We start from the raw sequence: 20,438 nt of genomic DNA, 5'->3' as shown, positions 1-20,438 counted from the left end.
TTTCACACTGGAGGAGGCTGAAGAGATAATAGGAGCATGTGTTACTGGAAAGGATAGTGTGCCAGAAAGGAAGAAGAGACATTGTTAGGGAAGTTAGTGAAATTTAAAAGGAGGGGACATGGAGGGTACAAGAGTCTATTAACCAAATGATAGTTTTGTATTAATGCTGCTTTCCTGACTTGGAGTGTCACATGGGAGCCAAAGTAGCAAAATGTCCTGGATGAGGAGAAATATATATTCAAGTATTTAGGGGTGATGAGATATCATGGATGCAACTTGTTCTCAAAAGTCTCAAAAAATGGTGTGGAGGTTCCTCAAAAAACTGAAAATAGAGCTACCCTATGACCCAGCAATTGCACTACTGGGTATATATCCTAAAGATACAAATGTGGTGCTCCGAAGGGGCACGTGCACCCGAATGTTTATAGCAGCAATGTCCACAATAGCCAAACTGTGGAAAGAACCTAGATGTCCATCAACAGATGAATGGATAAAGAAGGTGTGGTATATATACACAATGGAATACTAGGCAGCCATCAAAAGACATCAAAAGACATTTTGACATTTGTGACGATGTGGATGGAACTAGAGGGTATCATGCTTAGTGAAATAAGTCAATCGGAGAAAGACAACTATCATATGATCTCTTTGATATGAGGAAGTGGAGATGCAAGGCGTGGGGGTTGGGGGGAGGTAGGAAAAGAAAAAATGAAAAGATGGGATTGGGAGGGAGACAAACCATAAAAGACTCAATCTCAAAAAACAGACTGAGGGTTGCTGGGGGGAGGGGGGACGGGAGAAGGTGGTGGGGAAATGGACATTGGGGAGGGTATGTGCTATGATGAGTGCTGTGAAATGTGTAAACCTGGCGATTCACAGACCTGTACCCCTGGGGATAAAAATACATTATATGTTTATTTAAAAAAAAAACTCAAAAAATGGGGTGCATGGGTGGCTCAGACAGTTAAGCAGCTGCCTTTGGCTCTGGTCATGATCCCAGAGTGCTGAGATCCAGCGCCACATCAGGCTCCCTGCTCAGCAGGGAGTCTGCTTCTCCTTCTCCCCTTCCCACACCCTCCCCTATCTCATGCTCTTTCTCTCTCAAATAAATAAAATCTTTAAAAAAATGCTCAGAAAACAACTAATTATTATATACGTAAGAGATATGTTATATATAAATATAATATATATGGTATGTACATACATATATACAGATGAAGCAAATGTGTTATTATTATTATTAATACTAATTAATATTACATATATTATATATAATATATTTATATATTATATATTAATATTAAATTAATAAAATATTAGCAATTAGAAATCTGGGTGAGGACATTATGGACAGTCTTTGTGCTGTACTTGTAATTTTCTGAAAGTTTAAAAATAAAATCAAATTTATTTTCAATTAAAAAAAAAGAATCTGGAGAGGAAGATCACTAAAGTCTTGAATGTTATGAAAAGTCCAGTTCTTGAGCTGTTAGCTCTGCCTCTGTCCATGCTCCCCATAGCTTTACTAATTCTCCTGTCCAAGTTGAGTGGAAATACAAGTAGAATTACTCAAAGGACAATCAAAATAGTAATAAAAGAAAATAAAATAGTACTAAAACAAATAGAAAATCAAAATAGTAATAAAAGCAAACAAAACAAAACAAAGCACCCACCAAATCCTAATTTAGTAATAGGGTACCATAGAAGATCAGTCAGTTGGCACAGTTCAAGACATGATCAAAACTAAAGGTGGGGGCGCTCCTGGGTGGCTCAGTTGGTTAGGCATGTGACTCTTGATTTCAGCTCAGGTCATGATCTCAGGGTCATGACATCAAGCCCCATGCTGGGCTCTGTGATCATCAGGGAGTCTGCTTAAAATTCTCTCCCTTTCCTTCTGCCCCTTCTCCTACTTATCCTCTCTCAATCTCTAAAATAAATAAATAAATCTTTAAAAAACAAACAAACAAACAAAAACCCAATCCCAAACCCAAAAAACAAAACTAAAGTTCCTATCCACTATTCCTGTTGGAAACCTTGGGATTCTTCCCTCTCCTCTCAAGGGAGAAGCTGAAAGGAATATCCTTCATATCACTCCACATAGATGGAAGTTGGGAGTGGTGCTTTGCCATTCTGACATCATTTGGAAAGTAGAGCCAATGATTTTTTATCAATGTGGTAAAGGTAAAATTGATCATGTTTGATTGAACTGCTAGATATCACTCTCAGGGTTTCCCAGTCATAAAAACTTCCTTGGGATAGGAGATGAGAGGTTGGGAAACATAATCAAGTCCATCACTTAGAAACAAAATGCCATTCACACAAAGCTGGATCTAATAGTAAAATCCTGGTGATACTAAAGAAGCAATTTCACTCTAAGAGATTCAAAACTTAATTCCCTTTATGATTGCCAGGTTTAGCAAATAAAAATACAAAACCAAAGTATGTCCTAAATATTTATATGGGACATCTTTATACTAAAAAATTATTTATTGAGATGCAAATTTAATTGGGAATTGTGTACTTTATCTCGCTACCTTGCTCCTGTTACTGGGGTCAGGAATATTTCCTACGAATTAGTTAAACTGTTGCTTTACATTTTCTAAAGAAACATAATTCTAGAAACTAACTCTAAAAACTATAGATGTCTTTTCTATTCTAAATAACTTTATTGAGATATACATACCATATAATTTACCTATTTATTATTTTTTTTATTTTACTTTAAGATTTTATTTCTTTATTTGACAGACAGATCACAAGTAGGCAGAGAGGCAGGCAGAGACAGAGAGAGGGGGAAGCAGGCTCCCCGCTGAGCAGAGAGCCTGATGCGGGGCTTGATCCTGGGACCCTGGGATCATGATAGCTGAAGGCAGAGGCTTTAACCCACTGAGCCACCCAGGCGCCCCACAAGTCACCTATTTAAAATAAAATGTACAATTCAATGGTTTGTAGTATGTTCACACAGTTATACAATATACATGTCTATTTTTTGTGTTTAAATGTGGTATTGTGTAGGATTCTATTATTAAAGCTCTGATTAATTTTCTGCTCCAAATGTCACAATATCTATGCCCCTCCTCCTTTTTTCTTTTTCTGTCCTTTCCTTTTAGTTTCTCCAACTTCCCTCCTTTTGTGATTACACTTTCTCTTTTTTTTTAAAAGATTTTATTTATTTATTTGACAGAGAGAGAGAGAGAGAGATCACAAGTAGGCAGAGAGGCAGGCAGAGAGAGAGGGGGAAGCAGGCTCCCCACCAAGCAGAGAGCCCAATGCAGAGCCCAATCCCACGACCCTGAGATCATGACCCAAACCAAAGGCAGAGGCTCAACCCACTGAGCCACCCATGAGCCCCTACACTTTTTCCTTAATGATTTTTCAAACAACCCAAAGTAACACATAAATATATTTTAAATGTAAAAGTTCTAAAATCAGAAATATTTAAAAAAAAAAGTTAAGTTTCCTTTCCCCTCTTTCTCCTTTTCCCAAGGAAAGCACCATTAACAGACTGGTGTATACCCTTTGCATCCCTTCCTTTTCAGGGTATTTACATATAAATGTATACATATATACTTTCCAAAACAGAGGAAACTCTGTAGGCACTGTGCCAATTACAATTTAGTAGAATCATACAAGATATATCCAAAACAGTAAAGCAAGAATTCAAAATAGGATATAAGAAAGACTTAAAATGAATTGTAGATTCAAGAAAATTGACATGATATGTTCACACAAAAGCTTATACATGAATGGTTATAGCAGTATTGTTCATAATAGCCCCAGAGTGAAAACAACCCAAATGTCTATCAACTGGTGAATGTATAAATTGTGGTATATACATACACTGGACTGGTATTCAGCCTTAAAAAGGAATGGAGTACTGATACATACTACAACATGAACCTTGAAAATAGTAAGTGAAAGAAGCCAGTCACAAAGGCCAAAAAATCAAAATAAATATTTTTATCAAAATAAATTTTTGATTTTATTTATGCCATGTCCAGTATAGGCAAATCAAAAGAGATAGAAAGCGGTTGCTAGAGGCTGGGGAAGGCAGGAATTGGGAGTGACTGCTAATGGGTATGGAGTTTCTTTTGGGGGTGATGAAAATGTTCTAAAATTAAATTATGGTCACGGTGGTACAATTCCATTAATATATTTTAAAAATCACTAAATTGTATGCTTTTTTTTAAATTAAAATTTTTATTTATTTTCAGCGTAACAGTATTCATTGTTTTTTCACCACACCCAGTGCTCCATGCAATCTGTGCCCTCCCTAATACCCACGACCTGGTTCTCCCAACCTCCCACCCCCCGCCCCTTCAAAACCCTCAGGTTGTTTTTCAGAGTCCATAGTCTCTCATGGTTCACCTCCCCTTCCAATTTCCCTCAACTCCCTTCTCCTCTCCATCTCCCCTTGTCCTCTATATTATTTGTTATGCTCCACAAATAAGTGAAACCATATGATACTTGACTCTCTCTGTTTGACTTATTTCATTCAGCATAATCTCTTCCAGTCCTGTCCATGTTGCTACAAAAGTTGGGTATTCGTCCTTTCTGATGGAGGCATAATACTCCATAGTGTATATGGACCACATCTTCCTTATCCATTCATCCGTTGAAGGGCATCTTGGTTCTTTCCACAGTTTGGTGACCGTGGCCATTGCTGCTATAAACATTGGGGTACAGATGGCCCTTCTTTTCACTACATCTGTATCTTTGGGGTAAATACCCAGTAGTGCAATTGCAGGGTCATAGGGAAGCTCTATTTTTAATTTCCTGAGGAATCTCCACACTGTTCTCCAAAGTGGCTGCACCAGTTTGCATTCCCACCAACAGTGTAAGAGGGTTCCCCTTTCTCCACATCAAAAAGGTAATTCAATGGCATGTAAGTTATATCTCAATAAGGCTATTATTTTTAAAAACTGCAGAAGCTAAGCACTGTAAGTAATCAAGATGGAAAGACAATGCAGGGGAGGGGGCAGAGGAGGTTGGTGGCTGGAATTGCTGGAGGAGGCTTCATGGAGATAAACTTGCACTAAATCTAAAATATAAATATAGGTTCAATATAAATATAGGAGACAGGTACATGGGCAGGAAGAAGAACCTAATGAAAAGTTTGGCACTGAGACCAGACAAGTTGTATGATAGTACAGAAGTAAGAAGAGTCTGAAGGAGGCAGGAAACAAGCCTATAAAGTCAGGGCTTTAATGTTAGGCTGATGACCTTAAAATATTAGTAGCTGACAAGGAATCCCAGAAAGACTTTGAGCAGGGAAAAACATGAGAAAATTGGAATTTCAGAAGATTAAGATGACGGATTTACAGAGGAAGAGATTGCAGACATAACAATGACTTAAAAGATTACTGTAATTAAAAAAAAGGTTACTGTAATAGTCAACTTTCAAAATGATGACAGGCTGAACTAAGAAAGTGGTAAAAAATAGAAAGGAGAAGGTAGATAAGCAAGACACTAGAACCAGTCAATATTCACTCTATGTACTGTAAGTTTTCCAGCCAGAATAGGTTGATAGCCTAGAAAAGGGCAGAAGCCAAATTACAGGGTTTGCCACTGTTATTTTGTTGACTCAAGCTAAAAGGCCAACATCTTGGATGGATCAATATTAATTGCTCACCACTCAAAAGAGCACAAGCAATAACTCTAATGTAGTAGGTATTGCTTCTCGGCCTTTTGGCTAAGATCAAGTGTAGTATCTAATGTAGTAGGTAGGATTTGCCTACTTAAAGGGGTTTAGGCCAGGAAAAGTGGTTTCAATTACTTTTCACTGGTAAAACTTTGGACTTTTGAAATAACCCCATTTATAAATGTTCAAGTTCTTAATTATCTTCCTGAACAACAACAATAAAAGCATCAAAGCTCCTATAGATTAGATTTTTTTTTACATATTTACCTAGTGTTTACCATGTACCAGATACTGTCCTAAGTGCTTTACAAATATTACTTCATTCAATCCTCACAACACACTTACGAGATAGCACTATTATTAGCCTGATTTCATAGATGAAAAACTGTAGCATAGAGAAATGAAGAGATTTGCCCAAGATAACATAGTAAGTGGCAGAGCTAGGATTGAAGCCTAAACAATATGGCTCCAGAATCCATGCTCTTAACTACCATGCCCCCATATGATCTTTACTTCACAGCACCTATTATAGATATAATTTGATATTTCTCTGTGCTATTATTTGATGTGTTATTACTTAATTAACGGCTGTCCTTCACTAAACCATAATTTCCATAAGAGCAGGGATTCTATCTAGTTTTGTTGCCATTGTATTGCCAGCATGTACCACAGTGGCTGTCATTCGTTTGATGATCAATAAATATTTGTTGAGTCAGTAAATCAGTCTTTATTGATGACTGCCACTTGTTCTTTTGCCTTGAATTTACTGTTCCCTCAAGTATTCTCTCCCATATTTTCTGTTCATAAGAAGATGTAGGAGAAATTGGTCAGTTAACTTGTTTTTCCCTAGCCTTCTTTCCTCTAGCAGTTCTGAGAGTAGGAAAGGACTCCCTGGTTTTTCCCTCAGTTGGGACATCCCTGACTTCCTCTTCCTGGAACTAAAGCCTGTGCCCTCGGGATGGAATTCTTCTTTATGAACTACATGCTCTTGAAATAAGTTCCCTCCAGGAATCAGACAACTGCACAATGACAGAAAGTAAAGAAGGTTTAGTGTGACCTGAAATCAGTAACCTAATTTCATTCTCTGCACCTTCTTCATTCCTCAAAAGGAAGCTAAATATAGAACTACATTCTGGCTTGCTCTTTCAAAACTTTATGTCAGAAAAAAATTTTTCGTGTCAGTCAGTTCTAAATATAGAACTACATTCTGGCTTCCTTTTTGAAAATTTTACGTCAGAAAAAAATTTTTTCTCATGTCAGGCTTAGGCGTAATTACTCCAGCTCCCTATAGTACTTGGATTCACCACAGGAAAGCATGGAAACGGTATGGAAATCCTATATATCCTATATATCTGGCTATATATCATAGCTAGATCTATTTGCTCCATCCACAAAGAGTCTGCAAAGGAGGACCTTATCTGTTTCAGCAACTTCTTTTCACAGTGACCACTTCTTTTTAGCAGGAGGCAGTTGTGAAGGATGAGGAGAGGAAAAGGAACACAGACCTTTCTGGTGAATTTCCAAATAAAAGTACAATATAAAATAAAAATAGATAAAAATACAAAAGAGACTGGAACTACTCACATCAGAATTCTCAGATAACCAAACAGAGGAGCTTGTACTTGTAAGGACAAAGTACTTACTTCTGCAAAGTATATTTCCTTTCCTGGTCAGTTGTTTGGTAGATTGGTATGGTCTGATAGACTGGCCAGTCAGTTTTGTCTGTCATATGTATATTAGCACGTGTACTCATGCATGCAGTAATAATGACACAGAGACTTAGATATTTACTAAGTTCACCTACCTTCCCTTTGTCTGTCTTCACTTTGGCTTTCAACTAGAGACATTGCAGAATAGTACCAACTATAATTCCATGGAATTTCTGTAAAGGAAATAAAGATTCAGTATAAGAATTTCTCATGCCAATACCATTTCACTTAAACATGTGCTTAAGAAATTTGGAACTTGTTCTCTGAAATCCAAAATAATCTACCTCTAAGATACATATGCTAAATTTTAGAATTCATTTCATATGTCCTCATCTTAAAGCTATATTTTCAAAGCTTGGCAAATAGATTCCACTTTCTGGCAATCAAGTCTAGACTGATGACTACATTTTGTCAGAAAAATTATCTGTAACAGAGCATTGAAAACAGGCAAAATAATTATTGGGTGTATAGTTTTGTTTTTTTTTTTTTTAAAGATTTTACTTATTTGAGAGAGAGAGAGAGAGAGAGAAACAGCATGAGAGGGGAAAGGACCAGAGGCGGAAGCAGGCTCCCCACCAACCCGGGAGCCTGATACAGGACTCAATCCCAGGACTCTGGGGTCATGACTCAAGCCAAAGGCAGTTGCCCAAACAACTGAGCCACCCAGGCATCCCTCTTAGTGTAGTTCTTGATTGACATCTTTAATTTTCTATTGATGGGACTATTCTATAGCTCTGTAGGCAGAGCTTAATGTGTAGATTTCGATCCCATAGAGATACAAATATTTTTTGTTTGATGAAAAAGATAACTCCAAAGGTTATGACTTATGCACTTCAGTACTTCAATTAGTTTTATGTATAATTCAGAAATCTTAACCTTTCTTTATTAAATTTCCTGTAAATTCTTAGCTCCTACATTTCCATTTGAACTGGTCTTAACTTATTTCTGATTACATCACTAATTAATGAGTTACATAAAATATTTGACACCTGCTCATTGTATTTATATGAGTCATGTTTTTTAACCATTTGAAAATTATACTTTATGAAACCCCATGAGTTTGCTATACAGAAAAACTTTTCTTTCTCTTTATCCTTAACCACACAGAGAAAAGGCCAATAAAGTACATTTATTTTAATCTTTAATTAAATTTGTGTACAATTGTTCTAAAATGGTATATAAGATATTAACACAAAATACAGTGTGTGAAGTGTATATGGAAATTCTCTATAATTTCTCTAGAAATTCTCTAGAAAGGAAAATATGGAAATAGTATACATATATACTATTAAATCTATTTAATTTCTTACAGGTCTCACAAGTCACTAAGTGTGGATAAGCCAAGACTAGAAAACTTTATAGGTGTTTTCATCTTAATCACCCCAAACAGGGTTAGATGGGGAAAATTTTATAAATTTAGGGAAATGTAAAGTCTAAATAAAAGGATATTTCCAGCCAAGATCAGGAGAAACAAAAAACAAAACAAAACAAAAACAAAAACAAAAACACAAAAACAACCCACACACAGCTAGCTGGAAAATTGTGATTTGGAATAACAATTTATCTTTCAGTTCTGCTCTGTGTGAGGCCCAAGTGACCTCATTAAGGATAAAATTCAGATTTCAGTAATCTAGGCAGAGTTGCATCAAATAACTCAAATAGGGGCCAGGAAGTTATCAGCAATTAGATGTAAAACAATAGGAAATGAAATGCTGGGTACTGTGACAAACTGGAGAGTGCATGCTTCCTATAAAAGTGTCCAAATGAAAAAGAAAGAAAATTAAATACTGTGCAGGCCAAACAAGATTATTTGTACTTGTTGGCTACAAGGTTTGTATCCCAACCTACTGTCTGTTTCTTCTGTCAATACAATCTGTGTTTTCCTGTCTAATATTAGCAGTTCTAATATCACCATTCTCTAGGCATCCAGTCCTTCTGTAAGTTGCCTACATCTTCACAGTAGGCTTGGGGTTTCTACAGCTGCCAAGAAAGAAGAGCCAAGTATGGCATGTCCTGAAGTTCTGGCTTCTCTCCATCCCCTGCAGGGCCATCAGCAGCTCTGAGAGAGTAGTCTGGCCAAATCCACACAAGGAGCATAGCTAGAAATGTCAAATGGTTATAAGGCACTTACTGGCCAGCCAGGGGCCCGAGTTATGACTGTTTAGCTAGAATCAGGAACTCACCCAATCTGGTGACATTCTCTGCACACACATCACATTATATAGCAGCCAAGTGGAAAGTATATTTAAGCTGTTTAACTCAGAGGAGGAAAAGAAAAACAAACAAACAAACAAAAAACTCCAGAGGGGGAGAACGTCAGGGAAGGGAGGAAGAAATGGAATTTGGGAGGAAAAAGGGAAGAGAGAAAAAAAAAAAGAAGAAAAGATAAGAGAAAAGAAAAAGATTAAGAGCTACAGAACCAGGTTTAATTTCAGTCTGCTACTAATTAATGATAGTGTGAGCTGGGGCAAGTTATTAACTACTTAGAAATCACAGAGCCTTCCCTCAAATTTCTTCTAGACTGAGATTTTTTAAAAAAGAAAGAGAAAATAAATTAGGGAGATACAGGATGTTGAAAGGCCCATGAAAGAATAAATCAGAGAGATGGAGAGTTGGGGGTAATTATGTATTACAAACCAAGTACAGCATTAGTTTCTATTACAGGACTGAGAAGAAGAGTTATGAAAGGATTAAGTTAAATAAGGTATGAAAATGTCTGCCACAGTGCTTGATTCAAAGGAGACAATTAGGGACGCCTGGGTGGCTCAGTTGGTTAAGCGGCTGCCTTCGGCTCAGGTCATGATCCCAGCGTCCTGGGATCGAGTCCCACATCGGGCTCCTTGCTCGGCGGGGAGCCTGCTTCTCCCTCTGCCTCTGCCTGCCACTCTGTCTGCCTGCGCTCGCTCACTCTCTCTCTAACAAATAAATAAATTAAAAAAAATCAAAGTAGACAATTAATAAATGGCGACATTTTAAAATTTTAATATACATGCCTGCTAAATTGGTAAAAAGTTTTAAGTCTAATAATACTGTGCCAGAGGAAAAAGTAGAACCAGTGGAACACTAACATACTGTTGATGGTCTTAAAAACTGAACAACTACTTTGGGAAACAATTTAACTTTTAGAGTTGATGGGGCATTTACCCTACAATCTAGCCAGTCAATTTTATGTATACACTCTAGAGAGACTCTCATAATATGTCGTATACAAGGATGTGTATGCTAGCATTCTTCCTAACAGCAAAACTGGAAACCAACCAAATAGCTATTAATGATAGAATAGAGAAGTAACCTGTGGTATGTCCATATAATGGAAAGCTACATAGCAGTGAAAATGAATGAACTACAGGTAAGCACATTAACATGATTAAATCTCAGGAATATAATATTTAGGGGGGAAATTGTAAAAGAATGCATATGATAGTTCACTTACATAAAGTTAAAAATCATGCAAAACTGTATCATTAGGGACACATATTTTCAAGGTAAACCTATAAAGAGAAGCAAGAGAATGAAAAGTAGAAAATTCAAGATAAAGATTAGGAGAGGGTGGGGAGGATGGAAAAGGCACACTGAGAGCTTCTAGATACACTTGTGTTCCTGTTATTGTTACTGTTTAAACTTACACATTTATTATAAACTTTACATCTCTTCAACACATAATAATAAAAGAACTAAAAAATTAAAGTTAAATTAAATACCTAAAGAACTAAAGAAGTAAATACACCAATCATATGAAATACCCTTCCTCTCTTATTCAGGAGAGTAATTTGTTATTTTTTTTAAATATTTTATTTATTTATTCAACAGACAGGGATCACAAGTAGGCAGAGAGGCAGGCAGAGAGAGAGGAAGGGAAGCAGGCTCCTCGCTGAGCAGAGAGCCCGATCCCAGGGATGCTGGGCCTGATCCCAGGACCCTGGAATCATGACCCGAGCCGAAGGCAGAGGCTTTAACCCACTGAGCCACCCAGGTGCCCCAGGAGAGTAATTTTTTAATAACCCTTATTGAAAGAAGAGGCCAATTTGGGTTACCACATTTAAAAGAAAAACATTTTATTTTGAGATAATTTCAAACTTCAGAAGAGCTGCAAAAATAGTATAGAGAATTTCCATATACTCTTCACACACTGTATTTTTATGTTAATATTTTATATACCATATTAGAACAATTATACACTAAGAATCTTAACCTTCATATAATAATATAAACTGAAGTGACACCTGGGTGGCTCATCTGCCTTTGACTCAGGTAATGATCTCAAGGTCCTGGGATCGAGTCCTGCATTGGGCTCCTTGCTCAGCAGGGAGCCTGCTTCTCCCTCTGCTTCCCTCTCCCCCTGCTTGTGCTCTCTTTCTCTGACAAATAAATACATGAAATCTTTAAAAAATATATAAACTGAAGTACAGAAATTATTTTTTATTAATTCTTTCCACTAAAGTCCTTTTCTTTTCTTTTCTTTTTTTTTGGCTCCAGGACCCAATCCGGGTTCCTACATTGCATTTAGCTGTATGTCTTCTTCAACTTGTGAATGATCCTGATTCTTTACTTGTTTTTCATGATCTTGACACTTTTGAAAGGTACTGATCAGGGTGCCTGGGTGGCTCAGTGGGTTAAAGCCTCTGCCTTCGGCTCAGGTCATGATCCCAGGGTCCTGGGATCAAGCCCTGCATCGGGCTCTCTGCTCAGCAGGGAGCCTGCTTCCTCCTCTCTCTCTGCCTGCCTCTCTGCCTACTTGTGATCTCTGTCTGTCAAATAAATAAATAAAATCTTAAAAAAAAAAAAAAAGAAAGGTACTGATCAATTGTCTTGTAGAGTGTGCCTCAACTTGGGTTTGTCTGTCTGATGTGCCCTTCTCAGTGCATCCTTTCAGGGGATATGTACTGTCATGTGTATTTCTGGTGATATGAACCTCGATTGCTTAAGATGGTGTCTGCCAGAATTCTCCACTGTAAACTTACTATTTTTCCCTTTGTAATAATTTGGGGGCGAGACTCATTACATTTTAAAGAAGTTTGGAAAACACTAGAGATATAAGAAAAGGCATCGGGGGCGCCTGGGTGGCTCAGTGGGTTAAAGCCTCTGCCTTCGGCTCAGGTCATGATCCCAGGGTCCTGGGATCGAGCCCCGCATCGGGCTCTCTGCTCAGCAGGGAGCCTGCTTCCTCCTCTCTCTCCGCCTGCCTCTCTGCCTACTTGTGTCTATCAAATAAATAAATAAAATCTTTAAAAAAAAATGCTTTAAAAAAAATAAGAAAAGGCATCGAAGAGAAATCAAGGAATAGCACCAGCATCTCTAATACATGGTTATAGGATCTGGGGCACCTGGGTGGCTTGGTCAGTTAAGCATCCAACTCTTGATTTCAGCTCAGGTCATGATCATGATCTCAGGTCATGATCTCGGGGATTGAGTCCATGCCAGGGCCTGAGCTGAGATCAGAGCCTGCTTAACCTTCTCTCTCCCTCTTCCTCTGCTCCCCGCTTCCCACCACTCTCACATGCGCACTCATGTTCTCCCTCTCTCTCTCTCTCTCTTTAAAAAAAAAAAAAAAGACACGGTTATAGAATCTAAAACTCTTTCATTTAGATATGAAAATGAAAGGTAGAAATAACAGGTCCCATCTTCAGCTGATAATCTTTAAGCTGCCTAAGCGGAACTGAATCACATAACATAAAGACAACCTTACTGAAACTTGGGGTTGGGGATGGAGTATTGATCTACCAGTTTCCAGTCTTCCAACTGGCAAAATAGTACAAACCAACTTCAAGTTCCTCCAAGCCCTAACTGTGATTCTGTGCTGCCAGCATCCTGCATTCCCCCTGCCCAGTTATTACACATAAAAAATTAGTAAATTTACTATTTAGTAAATTATTTTAAATTTACTAAAGGTTGGAGAAAGTCTTTAAGTTTATATTTAGCTCTGTCTGAAAACTACATAAACTATAATAAACGCAATGAAGTCTGGCAGTGGCATATTTGTGATACCAGCATAGCTGATGACTCTCAGTACTATATTGTCATAGACTACATGCACACAATTCATAATTGGCTCTTAGTGAACAAATCTGTCTTTCAGCGAATACAATTTTTCATCAACAAAGGAATAAACTTCTGCATGTCAGAATCTGAGGATAGGACTCTCACACAGAAGCAGATGTGCCCATCATCCCCTGACTAAAACTAAGACCTATATTTCCCCCAGACTGTCATACAAAATCATGAAAGCTTTCAGACTATTCCATTAAGGTTTCCCAGAGTTAGCTATTATATCCAACCCACAAATCCCTAGTTACTCCAGAAATCAGGTTCCCCCATCCCAATTCATATCACATGAATCTCAGCAAAGCTAACAACAACAACAAAAAAATTTTTTAAAGCAATAGAAGCACATACACAATTAAAAAGGAAGTTTACCCAAATGCTTTCAAAAAGCACAGTCCAAAACCCACCAGGACTCCACATTCTTCCTTTCTTCTGAGTTACAGTCCCCGCTTCATCTCTTTATTTCAATCACAACTACTTTCTTTTTTTTTTTATTAAATTTTTTATTTATTTTCAGCGTAACAGTATTCATTGTTTTTTCACCACACCCAGTGCTCCATGCAATCTGTGCCCTCCCTAATACCCACCACTTGGTTCCCCCAACCTCCCACCCCCCGCCCCTTCAAAACCCTCAGGTTGTTTTTCAGAGTCCATAGTCTCTCATGGTTCACCTCCCCTTCCAATTTCCCTCAACTCCCTTCTCCTCTCCATCTCCCCTTGTCCTCTATATTATTTGTTATGCTCCACAAATAAGTGAAACCATATGATACTTGACTCTCTCTGTTTGACTTATTTCACTCAGCATCACAACTACTTTCTGACAGGAAAACACTTCAGGGAAACAAGGATCTTCTTTAAAATTCTTGGAGGGGTAGGAGGATGTTGAAACATATATTTGTCTATGAGACCATTTAGATGACAAAATTTCTTTCTGTTTTCTATTTCTAACAGCTTCTTGGCTTTGGGAACTTGCTACATTCCTTTGTTGTGGATTTTCTTTCTTTCTTTTTTTTCTCTTCTGTTTTCTCTAGATAGGGAAAGTGAAGTGAGTCTCAGTACCTTGATTTTCAACCTGCTTCTTCCAAAAGTGATTCATAGACCTTGAATAACCTTTCAATTAACTTGGATTTTGTTTCAGGTGGTTTAAAACAAAAAAACCCTAAAGATTAATATAAACTTCAAATATAAAATGGGTAGAAAGAAACCTACAAAATACTATAGTTTCTTAGCTGCTGCTTCTATTTTCAAACTCCGGGTCTTCCTCAGGAGTTATCTGCTTCATCTAGAAGGCAGGTTTTATGAAGTAGTTGTGTGCTACAAAACCCCTCTCTTGTCTGCCTAGAGCTTTAAATTGGATCTGACCAAATAATCTCCTCCTGGTGCTTGTAATTTTGCAGTCTCACAATGTAAAGTCCTTATTAAGTAGTAAAATATGTTTTGGGATAGTTTATTTTCCTTTTCTTTTAGTCTATGTAAGTAAGTTAATGTTTACTTAGTCTTAACTGTTTTGCACATATAGGTAGTTAACAAATGTCTGTTGAATGCAATCTTAGAAAGCAAATGTTATGTTCCTTTTTAAACAAATAAAATTTGTTTTATAACTGGAGTAAAGGGCCAGATAGAACACTGACTAATGGGGAGTTTGGAAACCTCTGTTCTATTCAAAGCTAGATTCCTAAATTATTTGCACCTAAAGCAAATGACTTTTACCTTCACTTTTCTAGATTTTCTTATCTATAATAATAATCACTTCCCTTTCTATTCATGAAAAAGAAAAAGTATAGCAGGGGTTTTCAAATGGTGTTATGTAAAGCAGGCAGGTTCCTCTGGGCCTGAAATACACTTAAGGGTAGAGAGGAGCAAGGAGGAAGTAGAGGGCATTTCCTTTCTCTCAACTTGAATAACTCTACATTTATCTGGTATTTTCCTTTATTTTAAGTTAAAAAAAGCAGTTTCACCTGCTCAAAACAAGTTTGGAAAATAATGTGGATACTTCTGGGATAAACGTTTGAGTAAGTTAAAATGTGTAATTGTAGATGAAACTCAACCTCCAGCTAGGCCAAGCACAGTTCAAGGTCCCTTCATAGCCTTTCCTGATGTACCTAACCCTGGCATCTATGCGGCCTTGGCACCGATTCCCAACAAAAGCTGGAGTTACTAAGAACTATCTGAAGACATTTGCTTCCTTACCAGTCTTTTCTATCCCATGGCCACCACATAGTTCATTAAGATACTTGGGCTTTTCTTTCTTTATTCTCAAGACAATTCATTTTCCTCATTTTTCTTCCCCTACTTCTTCTTCCTCATTTTTCTTCCCCTACTTCTTTGATTGCTTTGCAATGTGTTGTAGCAGTGAGGCTGACCTAAATTTAAACCCTGGAGCCAACACTTATTAATTATGTAACCTTGGGGTAATGAGATAATCACTCTGAACTTTAGTCTTTCATCTCTCACATGAAGATAATTGCTTCACCTTAGTTGCAAAGACTATATTAAGTATATCAAGCATTTTCTACAGTGCCTTGAACATGGGCTATTCCCCAAAGCACTGTTCTCCTCTCTGATGTCTGTGTGTGCTTTTCTTGAATCATGATATCAAAGCCTCTCTCTGCATCTCTACACCAGGCTCCTAAAACCATCTTTAGTCCCAAATCCATACTGTTAGACATTTCCTCATAGGAAATGAATCACATAACATAAAGACAATGACTGTCTTTATGTTATGTGATTTTTTTATATTATGTGATTTATGTTATGTGATTTATATTATGAATCACATAACATAAAGACAATGAATGACAATTAGAATATGATTATCAAGATAATCATGTTCCAAAATGATATTTCTTACTTTCCTGATTTTAACATATCTGTTCTTCTGTCTTACTATTCTAACTTGTTCATGAAATCCAAGAATCACCTTCAGTTCCCCACCTGATTACCTGCCAGATCCTATATATTCTATCTGAGGATCTCTTGAAGCTATTACTTCCTTTCTAATCCTACTACTATCATCTCAGATTCCTTTTACTTTCCTTCTGGATTCAATATCCTGTTATCTGCTTCTGACTTTTATAAACTATCCACTGTCACCTTAAAGCAGAACACTGATCATGTCTTCTTCCTGAGCAGGTCAAAACCTGCAGTGGCTCCCCATGGATCACAGAATGAAGTCCAGATATCAGCTGCACATTCAAGATGTTCTCATTTGAACCCTAACTTTTCTTTCATCTTTCTTTTCCACTATTTACCTTTATTGAAACTGGCTTATGTACAATTCCCTAAATACAGCCCAGACTTTGCTGCCTCTATGCCACTACTCACACTGTCCCTTCCAAGGGTAATGCCCTTGCTCTGTATCAGTAAAAATCCTTCAAAGGCTATCTTAACAAAGGCAAGCTCAAATTCCATGAATCCATGTAGTTTCTCCCTTTCTCTGATCCAGAAATAATTCCCCCACTTTTCCCAACTGCTATCTTACTTCATTGGTATAATTCTAATAATTTGCTCTTCCTTATGTTATAATTATTTCTTGAATTGTATTTCCTCTATCAGATTGACTAGTGTGAACATGTCTAATTAATTTCTGTGTCTTCTAGAACCCTTGCACAGAGCCTGGCTTCCAAGTAGGGGATTGGCTGAACTTGAAAAAAAAAAAAAAAAAAGAACGAAGACAAGCAGTAGGTAAAATTATTAAGAATATTAGCCCTTCTGAAAAATACAAGTTATAAGATGTCTCTTGTGATAACTTCATCAAGACAAGTGCTATAAAGCATACAAACACTTTGTCAGGTGATGTTTAAAATCAGCTCTGGGATCTGTACATCTCTTAGTTAAAATCAATCCAAAGACACATTAACTTAGCTTAATTATTGTAGCTGCCTTACTTTATTACAAATGCGGCAGCCTTGAAGTGGAGAGGGTCTGCAACTCACAGAATCCAAAATCATAAGTTGTGAGGAATTTTCTGGGCCCCACATGTCAGTTTTCTGCTAGTGATCTGTGCTCTACTACTCTACTTCACGGCAGAAGGCAGAATATTCCTAATGCTACCAGGTCAACAAGCTGTGGGAGTTGAAGACACTCCAGTATTAATTAGGCTCCCTGCTCTCATGTCCCCAGGAAATGCTGGCTTTGTGACTAAACTAGGAACATACCTGGATCATAGTGCCAAATGGAGTTGTCAAGTGGTTTTCTCATATCATAAGGGATTTTATTGGATCTAAGCAGAGTCATTGAATGACCAGGGTGAACTAAATTAAACTAAGCACAAGTAAAAATAATTACTTTCAGAATTGCTCTCCACTTCCACCAGTAATGTCTGTGCTGGGAGCCACCGTGGATCCTGGAGAGCCTCTCAGAGTTACTCTGATCCTGGAAATTACAGAATTTCACAACTAAAAAGGGATTGGGAGATACCTAATCCATCCTTCCATCTAGAGCAGTGATTCCCTGTGTTTAGCAACCCTGACTGCATCACATAAATACTTCCAGTATAGAAGAAATCACTCTCTCAAGATGGTCTCTACATTTTCAGACAGCTCTATCTATAAATTCCTTTATTCATTAAATTTCTCCTGAGTCCTATAAGCCCTGGAGGCAAGGAAGAGCCAAAAGAAAGCCTGCGTAAGTTCTATCTTTATCTCTTCCCAGATGGTGAGTACTGAGATAAACACCCAGTCCTTGAGTGTGCTACTTAATATAGCATCATCCTCACCTTCCAACATATGATAATTGTGGTAACCACACAGGTGTTCAGGGTCCTGAGCCCTAAAATCTGGCTGATCCACTTATTTACTGAATAAGCAGCAGCCAATAAAATGATTTATGAGCACTTTACTAGTTTCTCAGCATAGATCTAGGACATTTTGGCTTTGCTGCTTAAATGCACTCCACTCCAAGCTTATCCAACTTCAAACCCTTTTAGGGATTTCAATTCCCCAATTTATCGTTCAGAGATTTCCAACATAACTACTGATATTCACTCTACATATTTTCCTTCTAGTCCAACAATTCCAAATCACATGGTCCCACCCAGATAAATGCTGTCTAAAGCAAGGGTAACGGTTCTGACAAAAGATTGAGCAGGTGGGCAACTCCACCTAACAGAAAATCATGACAATCCCTGAATTTCAATAACTACTGATGTGTCATGCTTAGTGGTCAGTTTTATAGTTGATCTCAAGAAGCTGTGTTATGTTTGATAGGGAAGCTATAGTACTCGAAAAAAGGTATATACAGAATTGGGAAACCAGATTTTAAACATACTCACCAGGCCCTTGAAAGGCAGTTAACAAGAATCAACATTAATAAATGTTTAACCCATCTATGGAAATATTCCTAAAGTAATCTGTTTAAGATTACTTTAAGATAGGGGCACCTGGGTGGCTTAGTCGGTTGGGTGTCTGACTCTTGATTTTGGCTCAGGTCATGATGTTAGGGTCATGTTCCACACTGAGTGTGGAGTATGGAGCCTGCTTGGGATTCTCTCTCTCCCTCTTCCTCTGCCCCCCCCCCCCCGCCACCACAAATATAAATCAATAAATAAGCAAGCTGGTAAGATTAAAGTACATTAAGATTAAAGCCTAAATACATTTCACATGGAGCTTAGGGTTCCTCTCTAGAGAAGAAGCCATGAAGTTAAAATAGAGCTAATCTAAGAGAGGCTCTACTCTTTAAAACTAACATGTTGATCAGGAGAGAGTGAAAGAATGACAGTTTTTAGAAGAGAAAATATTGAAACATTTATCACTGTTTTCAGCCCTTACCTAGGGAAAGTTTTCTCTCATTATGATACCTAACAGAGTTATTTGGAAAGAAATATCATTGGATATTTATCTAATATAATGATTAGAACAGAAAAGACTATCAGAGTACCATATCTTAATGTAAATACCACATAAAAACATTCAGTTCTCTTTGCTGTGATTCTGGGATCTCTAACTTGTTCTCTTGGGTAGAGCTGGCCATGAGAAGACAGTGTCCTGGATGTTATTAGATTTTCCATGTTGAACTTCCAACTTAGCTGTCTTGCTGATAAATTATTCTTGCTAGAAAGAAAGTAGTGAATTGATCTCCTGAGACCTGGTCACTCCTAAGACAGGCTGTATATTGAACTTGTGAATTTATAAAGCTTAGATTCGTGATGACCACATCAAGATGCAGATTTGAGAGGTCCAACTCTAGCAGTCTATTGTCTCAGTCTTGTTCCCTAACCTCTTTACCATATTTTGTCAAACTCAATGACTAGAGATTCATAAGATCTAAGATTTCAATCAAACCTGTTTGGACTACTCTGAGTCTTATCTGTACATGAGAAGGCTGAACAAGAAAATTTCCACTGCCCCTCCCTTCCACTCTTAGGACTACTCCATGACTCTAGAAATTATAGAAATAACAAGATTTTGGTAGGTGCCCAGTCACAAAATAAATTTATAATGAAATAGCCTTTCTAGATACTTATAATAATCACTTAGAAAAAATAATAGAAAAAGTACCACTTAAATAGCAACAAAATTGAAAATATCTATGAATAAACCTAACAATAAATGTATGGGTCTATATGAAAAGATACAAATTTTACTGAGGGCCACTGAAGAAGACCTGAATTAATAGAGAAATACCATGTTCCTGGATAAGGAGACTCAACACTGCAAAAATACAAATTATCCCCCAGATTAATCTACAAATCTAATGTGATCACAGTCATTATTCAATAATTGAAATGTATAAATAATTAAAAATGTGTCTGTAAAGAGGCTATTCATTCACTACCTCTTTCAAACAGGATTTCCTAGAGCAGGTGGAAATTCATGAGTCCTTTGAATAAAGGGAAACATCTGTATACTTTTTGAGGTCAAAACCCATAACTTACATTGTTTAATACATCATCAAGCCTAGCATATTATATATGTGATACTGCAAACCTGGCATTCTCAGATTCAATATTTGTATAACTTTCAGGTGCAACCTTGAAAGCTCACAACACCTTGAAAATCACTATAGAGTGATTTTACTGAAGCATAAATCTCAATTGGATGCTCTGTGTG

This window comes from Martes martes, assembly GCF_963455335.1.
Source record: "Martes martes genome assembly, chromosome: 12".
Lineage (NCBI taxonomy): Eukaryota > Metazoa > Chordata > Mammalia > Carnivora > Mustelidae > Martes > Martes martes.
The sequence above is the reverse complement of the archived record's forward strand: the minus strand, read 5'-3'. Positions refer to the sequence as shown.